The sequence below is a fragment of the Oncorhynchus tshawytscha genome, linkage group LG10 (genome assembly GCF_018296145.1).
Source record: "Oncorhynchus tshawytscha isolate Ot180627B linkage group LG10, Otsh_v2.0, whole genome shotgun sequence".
NCBI classification, from domain to species: Eukaryota; Metazoa; Chordata; class Actinopteri; order Salmoniformes; family Salmonidae; genus Oncorhynchus; species Oncorhynchus tshawytscha.
In genome coordinates this window covers 14,977,603-14,990,630 of record NC_056438.1, presented here as the reverse complement: position 1 = coordinate 14,990,630, position 13,028 = coordinate 14,977,603, and the positions used below count along the sequence as shown (strand labels likewise).

The following is a 13,028-nucleotide window of genomic DNA, read 5'->3' as shown; positions in this document are numbered from 1 at the left end:
TTCTACAACTGAGCACATAGATAAGCGGTCCGGTTATTCTGCAAGACGCAACGCTGTATTCCTTTCCATTATTCAGGATATTTAGAATGACAAATGTTATTTGCAGCAGGGTTGTAGATACTTGTTAACTTTCTGGCTTGTTTGTTGTTTTTTCTATTAGGTTTTCTTGTAATTTCTTTTTCACGTGTAATTTAACTTTTGTAATAAGGAGTTTTAATATGACTTTGGCGGAGCATGGCCGGACGAACTATGTTTTAGGGCCCAGGCAAGGAACATTTCGTCTTACCATTGGAGAGAAAATGTTGCCGTTTTCTAGCTAATTTCCTGCCATTCTACACATCTTGTCATGGGGCAGAGAAATTTTCTTAAATATTTTATATTCTTGCTATCTGTCCACGGACCCTACTTTGAGAACCTATGGGGGGGGGGGGTTATGTGAAATGTTTAGGAAGCTTTTTTAATGTTTTATATATATATATATCTCCCCAGGGACTACAGCTGAAAACTAGCCAGCTGACAAAATCTGACACATTTACAGAAAAGTTCATTGTCCATCTCAAATAAATGAATACATTGATTCTGTTAGAAATTTGACCCTGTCCATTTAGGTCAATTCCCTCGAGTGTAAATTTAGTCAATCGTTCATAGTCAATCATAGTCAACAACACACAAAATTGATTGACTAACTTCAATGAGTACATTTGATATTCCCTACCAAGATAAAATATTCCATTGAAAATAGACATTACTCTTACCTTTGTCTGTTTGAAGAAGGTTCTATATTTTTGTGGGAATCACGGCCGAGTCTGGAAAGAAACATATCATATTTACACTTCAGAGAAACAATTACTTTAATCTGAAATCAGGTTCATCTGAAAGTACAACCTTTGTATTGTATACATGAAATGGTTTCTAATCATAGGTTGCTAAGTTATTACCTGTCTTGGCTCTTGAAATGCAATGACTGACCCTGGATGATGTGTCCTTTTATAGTCAAATTTGAGTTGAGCCACCCACATTCAAACCGGTTCAGGTTGATGTTTTTCCCTGTGTAGTTAGTCTCTATGCATCAGTCTGTGCCAAGTTTCCAAGGTAAACTGGATGACCTGGACAGATTAGATGATGATGAAGTTGTCATTGTTAACTTAAGTTACATTTCACTGTAAATGAAAATAAGTTGGGGGACCTCCCGAGTAGCGCAGCGGTCTAAGTGCTAGAGGTGTTACTACAGCCCCGGGTTCATTCCTAGGCTGTGCCACAACCGGCTGTGGCTGGGAGTGCCATAGGACGGAGCACAACTGTTCCCCCGTCGTCCAGGTTTGGCTGGGGGGGCTTTACTTTGCTCATTATGCCCTAGCAACTCCTTATGAAGGGCCAGGTTCCTGCAGGCTGACACCAGTTGCACTTCAACCCACACCCTCCGGAACACCTCACCACACCCCTCCCCCCTCCACTCCACCACCACTACCCCATGACCTGGAGAAGCAGATGAGAACCTGTTCAGGTATTTACCCATGCTGTAACTCTCAATTCCTTGAATCGGATCTCCTCGCCTCCTCAACCATATTGGAGGAGGAAGTCCAAGCCTCCTCTGACCTTCTTTTCCAATGAGTTTCGAGAAGGCGGTGAGGATGCAAGGAATTGAGAAAGAGCATTCCCTTCTCATTTGTGCAATATACACTGAGTATACCAAACATTAGGAACACAATACTAATATTGAGTTGCACCCCTTTTGCCCTCAGAACAGCCTCAATGTGTTGGGGCATGGACTCTACAAGGTGTCGAAAGCGTTCCACAGGGATGCTGGCCCATTTTGACTCCAATGCTTCCCACAGTTGTCAAGTTGGATGGATGTCCTTTGGGTGGTGGACCATTCTTGATACACACAGGAAACTGAGCGTGAAAGCTGCTGGGTTTGGGGTTTTTGAAAAAGAAAAGGAGAGCCGCACACTCTAGGAGCTCATATGCAATAATGTAATAACCTAATAACCAACTCTTCAACAGACAAGCGGTCGTCATCAGGGTATCATGACAAACACTGCGGGTCACTAGTTTATAAAGTGTCAAAGGACGCACACAGGTGTCTAATCATGACCGGGTGGATTGACATCATTGGTATACTCTCAGATATAAGAACATACAAAAACATGAATGCATAGCATACCATAATAGATACAATTTGGCTACATAGGCCTACAAACATTAACAATGAATAGAAAAATCACAAGAATGACTTTGATCTGAAGCCAATGTTGAGACTGAAGGGAGCAAGGGTCTTTAAATTAATGATCCAGGCAGCCTCTCGTTTTAACAATAAATTGAAAAGTGGGTAAGTCGTGTTTTTGCACCTAACGATGCTCGGAGATTTGTAGTTTTATTTCGCACTTTGTTTAACCCAATTTGTTTACCGCAAGGACAAGTTATAAGATAAAATAACTGCCTTAGTGGAGCGCATGATAACACCTTTCTTTGGGATATTTTTTCCTGTTAGGGGGTGTTTGAAGGATCTACATTTGCAAGTGCCATTGTATTGAGTGCAGCTATTACACTTTTAGTTTCCATCCGGTAGAGGTGCAAATACATGTTGTGAAGGGATATTTTGAGGTGGTAAATCAGAGTTTACCAACTGATCTCTGAGATTTCTGCCCTGTGAGATTCTAACCAAGGGAGGGTCCAAAAACACATTACGGATACTGTCATCGGATCTTAGAATGTGCCAATGTTTGAACAATTCCCTTAATTTGTTCATAGCACTTTGAGTAGCGGGTAGTTAGAATGCTTATTTTTGCGAGACTGTCCATGAAAGAGATCATGTCTCTGTTTAGAATTTTCTCAATGTCCGCATTAATCTGACCATTTTTGTACCCCCTCTCGTCTCAGCCATATTTCTGTCGCAATCTGACAGTTCTTTTGCAAATTCTTTTGATTCGACAATTGGCTGTAGGGCAAACAGTTTTTCAAGGGGAAGTGTGTGACAACTATCAGCCCTCAACACACTGTTATGTTCAGTAGGTTTCCTGTAAAGATAAGTGTATAGAACATTATCACACAAAATCAGAAGATCAAGGAAACTGATTTCATGTGTGTCAGATTGAATAGTAAATATCAGGTGATCAGAACAAAAGAAAAGCATGGAATGCCTGGATCTGTTTTGCATCACCCCTCCATAGAACAAAAAGGGTTTTCATTGTTTTGATTATTATTTGGAAACAGTACATTGACATTTCTGAAGGGATTGAAAATGGACTGTTTCTCCATGTAACCCACATACAAATTAGCATAGTTAGGAGCCATATGGGGTCCCATAGAAGTACCCTTCGTCTGAATAAAGAAATCCTTTAGAAACATGAAGTGTTTGTGTGTGTGTGTGTGTGTGTGTAGTATTTCAGCCAACTATTTCAGCCAAAAGAACCTGCTTCTGGGTTGCTTTTGTGATGTCTGTGTTCCAAACAAAAAAATACAAGTGTGCTTGCTTTACTTCCTCAACGGCACAGCTAGGAGAGAACCTAACAGTTGAAGGCTCTTTCCATGAGTCATAAAAGTTTATTGAAATGACTTAGGGACTGTGCACACTTATGAGAGTTGTGTGGCAACTTGGAGACACCAGTTATATCTCTCACTCTAACCCTTGCATTGTTTTAATCTTATGTTGCACCTACTCCAGATTATGCATCAATATTCTTATGTTACTGAATGTATCCAGAGTAAATCCAGATTTCGTTATCAACAAATGCTATGAAAAGTTCAGTAAAATGTATACTGCCCAGTCAAAAGTGTAAAGTCTGTATTCAGGTGATCTGTTGTGTCCTCATCTTTGTTCTGATAATTTCCCCATAATCCGAAAGTGTTCCCTTTCAATTGTTACCATGGTTATGCATACAGGATGTCCTGTGGTTGATAACTTGTTAGAGCTGTTGATGAGTCATTGATGATAATCTGAACATTGTACTGCTATTACATTAAGATATAACAGGGGAACATAGCTACATTCAATCAAATTCACAAGTTTATTTAAAACTTTGAAAATGTTCAAAAGGTTGCTGTCTTGACGGATTTGTAAAGGATCATGTGACTCTACTTTAATTTCCTTCCAGTAATCGCTGTGTTTGTCGTTACATCATATATTAAGAATTGAACAATTAAAGGGACAACCTGCAGTTTGAACAATAACAAAGTGTCCACCTTTCCGCTGTGTTGGTAAACTGCTGAGGGATGGGACTGGAGAAATGCAGCTAGACATGAGTCTACAACTGAGCACATAGATAAGCGGTCCGGTTATTCTGCAAGACGCAACGCTGTATTCCTTTCTATTATTCAGGATATTTAGAATGACAAATGTTATTTGCAGCAGGGTTGTAGATACTTGTTAACTTTCTGGCTTGTTTGTAGTTTTTTCTATTTCTTTTTTTGTTTTCTTGTATTTTCTTTTGTTTTTGTATGAAGTTTTAATATGACTTTGGCGGAGCATGGCCGGACGAACTGTGTCTTAGGGCCCAGACAAGGAACATTTAAAGGCCTGCCTTCTTGGCATTGGAGAGAAAATGTTGCAATTTTCAAGCTAATTTCCTGCCATTCTACACATTTTTTAAATATTTTATATTCTTGCTATCTAGCCGCGAACCCCGGCAGTACCTCCTGGGGGTCCTCGGACCACACTTTGAGAACCCATGATCTAAGGACTGTATTTTTGTGGGGGAGTGTATGTGAAATGTTTAGGAAGCATTCTTATATATATATATATATTTATATACAATATATATATATATATATATATATATACAGTATATATATAAACATTTATCTCCCCAGGGACTACAGCTGAAAACTAGCCAGCTGACAAAATCTGACACATTTACAGAAAAGTTCATTGTCCATCTCAAATAAATGAATACATTGATTCTGTTAGAAATTTGACCCTGTCCATTTAGGTCAATTCCCTCGTGTGTAAAGTTAGAGTTGGATAAAACGCACACAGATTTTAGACCTGAGGGGTTTACAACCAAACAGGATCAGTCGGTTAGCCAGCTAATATGACTAAATAGTTTTTATTAATAATTTATGTTTTAGAAAGATAAGCTTGAAATGGGCATGGTGTAATTAACTCAACAACCTTAAACACATCTAAGTTTAGATTTCTTAATTAACCAGATAATCAATAGTTAAATCTGGTGTTTTGTCAAAGTTAGCTGACTAATTGATTGCGTCAGGTTACCGCGCTAGGGGTGAGATTTCTTAGTTACACTTTCATTATTTGGTGTCAGATTTATATTTTAGTTTTCCAGGAAATGGTGTGACAGAAAGAACACTGCAGTATGTGCCAAGTTCACATTCCCAACCCACCTCTCTGCACGAGCAGATACTCATCATCACATTCCTTCCACATAAATTGAAACTTATAAATCATAGTTATTGTGATGTAATAGGAATGTTAATTAAGCAATAAGGCACAAGAGGCTGTATCATGACTGCAGTCACAGGCAAATGGTGTTGTTCGGCCCACGGGATTGACAACCCATTTACCTGTGACTGTATTCCTGATACATGCCTTATTGCTTTTATAAAACTGTTACCAGCATATTCAAATAACAACAAATTAAGAGACAGCTCTTACTCCACTAGCGCGTCGTGGATCACACCATCCAAGCCGCTAATTATTGTTCAGAGAACGTTGATTACCCTCGTTGATTATCCCTTCCATGTAGGGCCCTGAGTTTTCCCTGACAACATGATCTGACCAGGGAAAACTCTGTGCCTTACTTATGGTCTACCCTAGCCCTTATGTGTGATTATTAGTTTAAATACATTAAAGAATGAGTGAATATCAGTTGAAATACAGTAATGAATGAATGAATATCAGTTGAAATACAGTAATGAATGAGTGAATATCAGTTAAAATACAGTAATGAATGAGTGAATATCAGTTGAAATACAGTAATGAATGAGTGAATATCCATTGTAATACAGCAGGTACATTCCAAGAGCAGACGATACACTGTGATATTTCTCAGGTTATTGCATTTATTTATATTCTATAAACTGTTCATACATGAACTTACATTCTTTGCCAGCTCTTTCTCAATGTTTTAACAGGTGATTCTGTCACCCATTTGAATGGTCACTGCACAATGAAATGAAAACACCTACAGCTTTTCTTCTATTGAGAAAAGACCAGATTGGGTATAGTGCAAAGCAGGATCAATGAGTTAGCCACAAACTTCCCGAAATAACTTTTTATAAAAATAAAAAAAGTTATGCTTGAAATGGCCATGGCCTAATTGACTCAACAACGCAAAACATATATTGATGTTTAGCTTTTTTAAATGTACCTGAAAATCAGTCTTTACTTTGGTTGTTTTTCAAAGTTGGCTGGCTAACTCATTGGTGCTGCTTTGGTTCGTCAAAAGAATGCAGGCTTGAAATAATATACTTTTCAAAACCATGTTCATTATGAATAGGAAGCAAACTGCATATCAACTGATACATGTTGAAATGAATAATGTTGTTTCTACAGACATTCAAATACCGTAAAACTTCAATGAATCGCCCCAGCGTTTATTTGCTTAAATCACTGAACACAACAGGCACTATTTCAGCCAGGCGTCTAGATCCTTCACGCACACAGCTTTTACTCATACCACATCTTGTGATATATATTGACAGTATGATTTTATTTAACATATTTATTTAACAATGCGCTGTACAAAAAGGTGATTAGTAAAAAAATGTTTGGTAAGCAATGCGTAAATTAGTGTTCTTTTTTAAAGCAAATTGTTGGAAAAAAAGTAGATTTTTTTCTCACAGATTTGTACTCATTTGCGTTGTGAAAATGTCTCCCACTGAGTTACAAAAAAAACATTCAACATAAGAAACATGTATCATCTCCAATAATCCGATGTCTGATACTTGTTTTCGTATGTTCATTTAAGTTATTATTCTGTATACCTTCTCTGACAGAATCAATATATGTACCGGGAAAAAAGTACCTTCTGTGGAAACTCTGGAGTTTTGACAAAACTTTCACCTCACGCAGAGTAAGAATCTTGTTCTGTCCAGGGATGACCTCAACAACATACTTACCCTCCATCTCATTACACTGAAAGGTATTGGTCTCTCCTGCTGGGATGGTGGTGATGACAGCACAACTGAAACAAAGAGAGAGAAAAGATAGGGAGGGGGGTCTCAGCCTCCAGTATTTATGCTGCAGTAGTTTATGTGTCGGGGGGCTAGGGTCAGTTTGTTATATCTGGAGTACTTCTCCTGTCCTATTCGGTGTCCTGTGTGAATCTAAGTGTGCGTTCTCTAACTTTCTCTCTCTCGGAGGACCTGAGCCCTAGGACCATGCCCCAGGATTACCTGACGTGATGACTCCTTGCTGTCCCCAGTCCACCTGGCCGTGCTGCTGCTCCAGTTTCAACTGTTCTGCCTTCTTATTATTCGAACATGCTGATCATTTATGAACATTTGAGCTTCTTGGCCATGTTCTGTTATAATCTCCACCCGGCACAGCCAGAAGAGGACTGGCCACCCCCCATAGCCTGGTTCCTCTCTAGGTTTCTTCCTAGTTTCTGGCCTTTCTAGGGAGTTTTTCCTAGCCACCGTGCATCTACACCTGCGTTGCTTGCTGTTTGGGGTTTTAGGCTGGGTTTATGTACAGCACTTTGAGACATCAGCTGGTGTCTAAAATTTCAGCTGATGTCTAAAATTTGATTTGATTTGATTTGATGTAAGAAGGACTAAAAGTAGAAAAAAAATCCCAAAAATCACATTGTAGGATTTTAATGAATTTATTTGCAAATTATGGTGGAAAATAAGTATTTGGTCACCTACAAACAAGCAAGATTTCTGTCTCTCACAGACCTGTAACTTCTTCTTTAAGAGGCTCCTCTGTCCTCCACTCGTTACCTGTATTAATGGCACCTGTTTGAACTTGTTATCAGTATAAAAGACACCTGTCCACAACCTCAAACATTCACACTCCAAACTCCACTATGGCCAAGACCAAAGAGCTGTCAAAGGACACCAGAAACAAATTGTAGACCTGCACCAGGCTGGGAAGACTGAATCTGCAATAGGTAAGCAGCTTGGTTTGAAGAAATCAACTGTGGGAGCAATTATTAGGAAATGGAAGACATACAAGACCACTGATGATCTCCCTCGATCTGGGGCTCCAAGCAAGATCTCACCCCGTGGGGTCAAAATGATCACAAGAACGGTGAGCAAAAATCCCAGAACCACACGGAGGGACCTAGTGAATGACCTGCAGAGAGCTGGGACCAAAGTAACAAAGCCTACCATCAGTGACACACAAGATTTGAGTCCCCGCCAGGGACTCAAATCCTGCAGTGCCAGACGTGTCCCCCTGCTTAAGACAGTACATGTCCAGGCCCATCTGAAGTTTGCTAGAGAGCATTTGGATGATCCAGAAGAAGATTGGGAGAATGTCATATGATCAGATGAAACCAAAATATAACTTTTTGGTAAAAACTCAACTCATCGTGTTTGGAGGACAAAGAATGCTGAGTTGCATCCAAAGAACACCATACCTACTGTGAAGCATGGGGGTGGAAACATCATGCTTTGGGGCTGTTTTTCTGCAAAGGGACCAGGACGACTGATCCGTGTAAAGGAAAGAATGAATGGGGCCATGTATCGTGAGATTTTGAGTGAAAACCTCCTTCCATCAGCAAGGGCATTGAAGATGAAACGTGGCTGGGTCTTTCAGCATGACAATGATCCCAAACACACCTGCCCGGGCAACGAAGGAGTGGCTTCGTAAGAAGCATTTCAAGGTCCTGGAGTGGCCTAGCCAGTCTCCAGATCTCAACCCCATAGAAAATCTTTGGAGGGAGTTGAAAGTCCGTGTTGCCCAGCAACAGCCCCAAAACATCACTGCTCTAGAGGAGATCTGCATGGAGGAATGGGTCAAAATACCAGCAACAGTGTGTGAAAACCTTGTGAAGACTTACAGAAAACGTTTGACCTCTGTCATTACCAACAAAGGGTATATAACAAAGTATTGAGATAAACTTTTGTTATTGACCAAATACTTATTTTCCACCATAATTTGCAAATAAATTCATTAAAAATCCTACAATGTGATTTTCTGGATTTTTTTTTCTAATTTTGTCTGTCATAGTTGAAGTGTACCTATGATGAAAATTACAGGCCTCTCTCATATTTTAAATTGGGAGAACATGCACAATTGGTGGCTGACTAAATACTTTTTTGGCCCACAGTACGTACAGGAAAACGATTCCAAATAAATTACATTGTTATGTGCTCCACCACCCATGTTATCTACATGAGAGAGAATAAAGTAATCGGCACACGTCAAACGTTTGATTTATGACCCTATGTCCGGATGATGTGTAAATGCTCATATTTGGGAATCCGGTCAGGACATCCTGGCGGGAAGTTATCACGTGGTTATGCCCATATATGGGCATCCTGTTCCTGTTCTCACGCCTTAGAGTGAGTGTTAATTTATGCATATAGTGCATCTATTCCTTTGAAGCTGTCACGCTTTAGTTGGTGTTTATTTAACAAGATAGTGCATCTGTATATGTTAAAGCATGTGTAGGCATTTGATCTATCCTGGTGTGTGTGTGTCTCTGCAGGGTTGTTTGAAACAATGTTTTTTTAAATCTAAACAATTCAACAATAGGAGGGCATATATACATAACGATACCCAAACAACAGGTGATTTTCCTAGGTAGGAGAGCTGCTCTCCAGGGTGGGGGCTGTCACAGTCAATCATGCCAGCCTATTTTTGAAAGGTCTTTACTTATGACTTAAACAGATTCATTTTCTACCCAGCTTATTAATTAATCCTGTGTGATAAATCAGGTGTTTCTTGGTGGGCTTAAACAAATCTACTGTGAAACAAAAGTACGGTCATACGTCTTGTTGACCCCAAGATGGCCTGCCATAGTAACATCATGAGCCAACCTCAGTATCTCTTGTCGAAGTGTAACTGGAACGACAACGAGCTGTCAACTCACAGGTATTGTAGCATTTGGCTTGTCATTTTTCTTCACTGTCCAATTACATACTGAGGGGAGTGTATTTGTTTTTAAAAAATATTTCTATTGTATATTTTCAAGCGCTATGATGAAACTGGCTGTCATGAGGACCTGCCACAGGAAAGGAAGACCCAGAGTTACCTCTGCTGCAGAGGATAAGTTCATTAGAGTTACCAGTCTCAGTTTGCAACCCAAATAAATGCTTCACAGAGTTCAACAGACACATTTCGACATCAACTGTTCAGAGGAGACTGTGTGAATCAGGCCTTTATGGTCGAAGTGCTGCAAAGAAAGTACTACTAAAGGACACCAATTATAAGAAGAGACTTGCTGGGGCCAAGAAACACAAGCAATATACATTAGACCTGTGGAAATCTGTCTTTGTGAGAGTCAGAGTAGGTGAACTGACGATCTCATGTGTGGTTCCCACCATGAAGCATGGAGGAGATGTGATGGTGTGGGGGTGCTTTGCTGGTGACACTGTCAGGGATTTATTTAGAATTCCAGGCACACTTAACCAGCCTGGCTACCACAACATTCTGCAGCAATACGCCATCCCATCTGGCTTGCACTTATTGGGACTATCATTTGTTTTTCAACAGGACAATGACAAACACACCTCCAGGCTGTGTAAGGGATTTTTGGCCAAGAAGGAGGGTGATGGAGTGCTGCATCAGATGACCTGGCCTCCACAATCAGTCGACCTCAACCCAATCAATTGAGATGGTTTGGGTTGAGGTGGACTGCAGAGTGAAGAAAAAGCAGCCAACTAGTGCTCAGCATATGTGGGAACTCTTTCAAAACTGTGGGAAAAGCATTCCTCATTAAGCTAGTTGAGAGAATGCCAAGTGTGCAAAGCTGTCATCAAGCCAAAGGGTGACTACTTTGAATAATCTAAAATATATTTTGATTTGTTTAAAACATTTTGGTTACTACGATGTAGAAAATAGTAAAAATATAGAAAGCCCTTGAATGAGTAGGAGTGTCCAAACTTTTTTGACTGGTACTATACTATATATTTAATTTTGAGTTTGTCAGTATGGGGTATTGAATAAGGCTGTAACGTAACAAAATGTGGAATAAGTCAAAGGGTCTGAATACTTTCCAAAAGCACTGTATGTATTAGCAGACCCTTATCCAGAGCTATTTACAGTAAGTGAGTGCATACATTTTTTCTATTTCTCCACCATGGGAATTTAACCCAAAACACAGTGCCAAGCTCTACCAGCTGAGCCACAAGGGCTCAAATGTATATTCATTTTAGCACACGAACAAAATAGCATCATTTCAGTTTAGTCTCATTTAAATCAGGACAAAGACACATCTGTACGTAGGTATTTATTTCAATACATATTCTAAAACCTGTGTTGTGAAAATGTCACAAAAATTCGCACATATCATTACTGTTTAAAAAGTTGTATTAGGCTTGTACATAAAGCTTTACAAAGTCATATCATACATGTATTTAGATCGCTGGTATTCCTTACCCTCACTGACTTCTCAATCATTTAGTAGCCAAAATAATTGAATTGTTCTTTTTATCATCGATTCTTTACACAGTATACTTTTGTATTTTCATTACATATTTTCTTTATATATTTTCTTGTCTGTAAATGATCCAGAGTATCTAGGTGAGATGGTTGAGCATTTATCTTCCAACCCAACTTTTACAAGACCCCCAAGCTCGCTCAAAATGTTATATCTTTGGCAAAGCCTGAAGGCTAAAACACTAGGTTGCTGGTTGCTGTTCTGCTGGCTACTAATATTTACATGTAGAAAAATAAGAATGATAAAAGAATGAGGCTATACCTCTCTTAGGTTGTGTTTTATTGTAAACACAAAGTAGTAAAACAAAGCGGAACTGCCGTCATTTATGCCCTTTTCCCCTAAAACAAACTTTAAATGTCCCCAATTCACCATTCCAGCTCCTCATTCACCCTTCAGGTCTTTGACTAGCAGTGGCTCCAGCTCCTTCAGGATTTCATAGAAAATATATTTTGCTCTGATGCCACTTGCCCTCAGTCCTGTGGAGAGCTCCCCCATCTGGTCCTGTGTGGTGCGTTCAGCCAGTACTGAACTTTAGCTCTTGTCAGTGATGAGTTTATCCAAGATGGGCTTCACCTGGTTCACTCTCTAGATCAGTTCTGTCCGGTGAAGTCCTCAAAGTGCTGGCCTGAGGTCTGAGGTAAAGATTGGTCGCAGAACAACTGCATTTAAACACAATGACATCCACAAATGTAATACACTAAAACGACATTAAAAACATGATAAATGGGGCTGAAGCTTGGATGCTACTGGAGATTACTAGGGTCAAGTGAAGATAAAAAATAACTGAACGGCAATAGGTGGTGGTACTTGGATTATTATATATCTTTTAAATGATATATGATTTTTTTTTTTAAATCGAGAATAATCTAAATTAAATTTTGTGAATAAAGTGGCAATATTTAGACTATAAAGAGGAAATATTTCGAGAACAAAGTGTCAAAATGTAGAGAATAAAGTGGAAATATTTAGAGAATAGTCTAAATTAAATTCCATGAATAAAGTGGCAGTATTTCGAGAAAAAGGTATCAATATTTCAAGAATAAGGTGGCAGTAGTTCGGGAATAAAGTGGCAATGTTTCGAGAATAGACTAAATGTAATTTTGAGAATAAAGTCAACATTTTGAGTATAAATTCAGTTATAATTCAAGGCTAAAGTAGGGGATTAGGTAAAGTGCATGTCTCCCTGGCTCCCTGTTGCTGTGCACGCCACCGTTGAAATGCCTGCAGTTTGATGACCTGGTGAAGCTATACTTTACAATTGGCTTCTGTAACAAGGAAATCCTTTCACTTTTAGAACATACTTACCATATTATTAAAAGTAGACATTTTAGGACCTGCAAGAGGTCGTGTCATAGATTATTTTCAGAAGAAGGAGCCACACGGAATTGGATGAGGTATTTCATCCCAGTTTGTGTGTCTACATACATAGACAGTTGTGTGTGTATGCTGGTGTGTGTG

At 39.3% G+C, this 13,028-nt stretch overlaps 1 protein-coding gene across 4 annotated transcripts in view; it reads right to left on the bottom strand.

Moving 5' to 3' along the window:
- Positions 1–13,028, bottom strand: part of LOC112233951 (sterile alpha motif domain-containing protein 9-like) — a 52,113-nt gene that overhangs the window by 28,516 nt on the left and 10,569 nt on the right. For 2 of the 4 annotated variants that reach the window (XM_042329475.1, XM_042329477.1), the window contains exon 5: positions 11,346–12,202. The gene's annotated coding sequence lies outside the window, so the exon portion shown is untranslated. Of the gene's footprint in view, positions 1–755; positions 807–11,345; positions 12,230–13,028 lie in introns of those variants that run through there. The other 2 variants (XM_042329479.1, XM_042329478.1) reach the window with 2 other exon arrangements.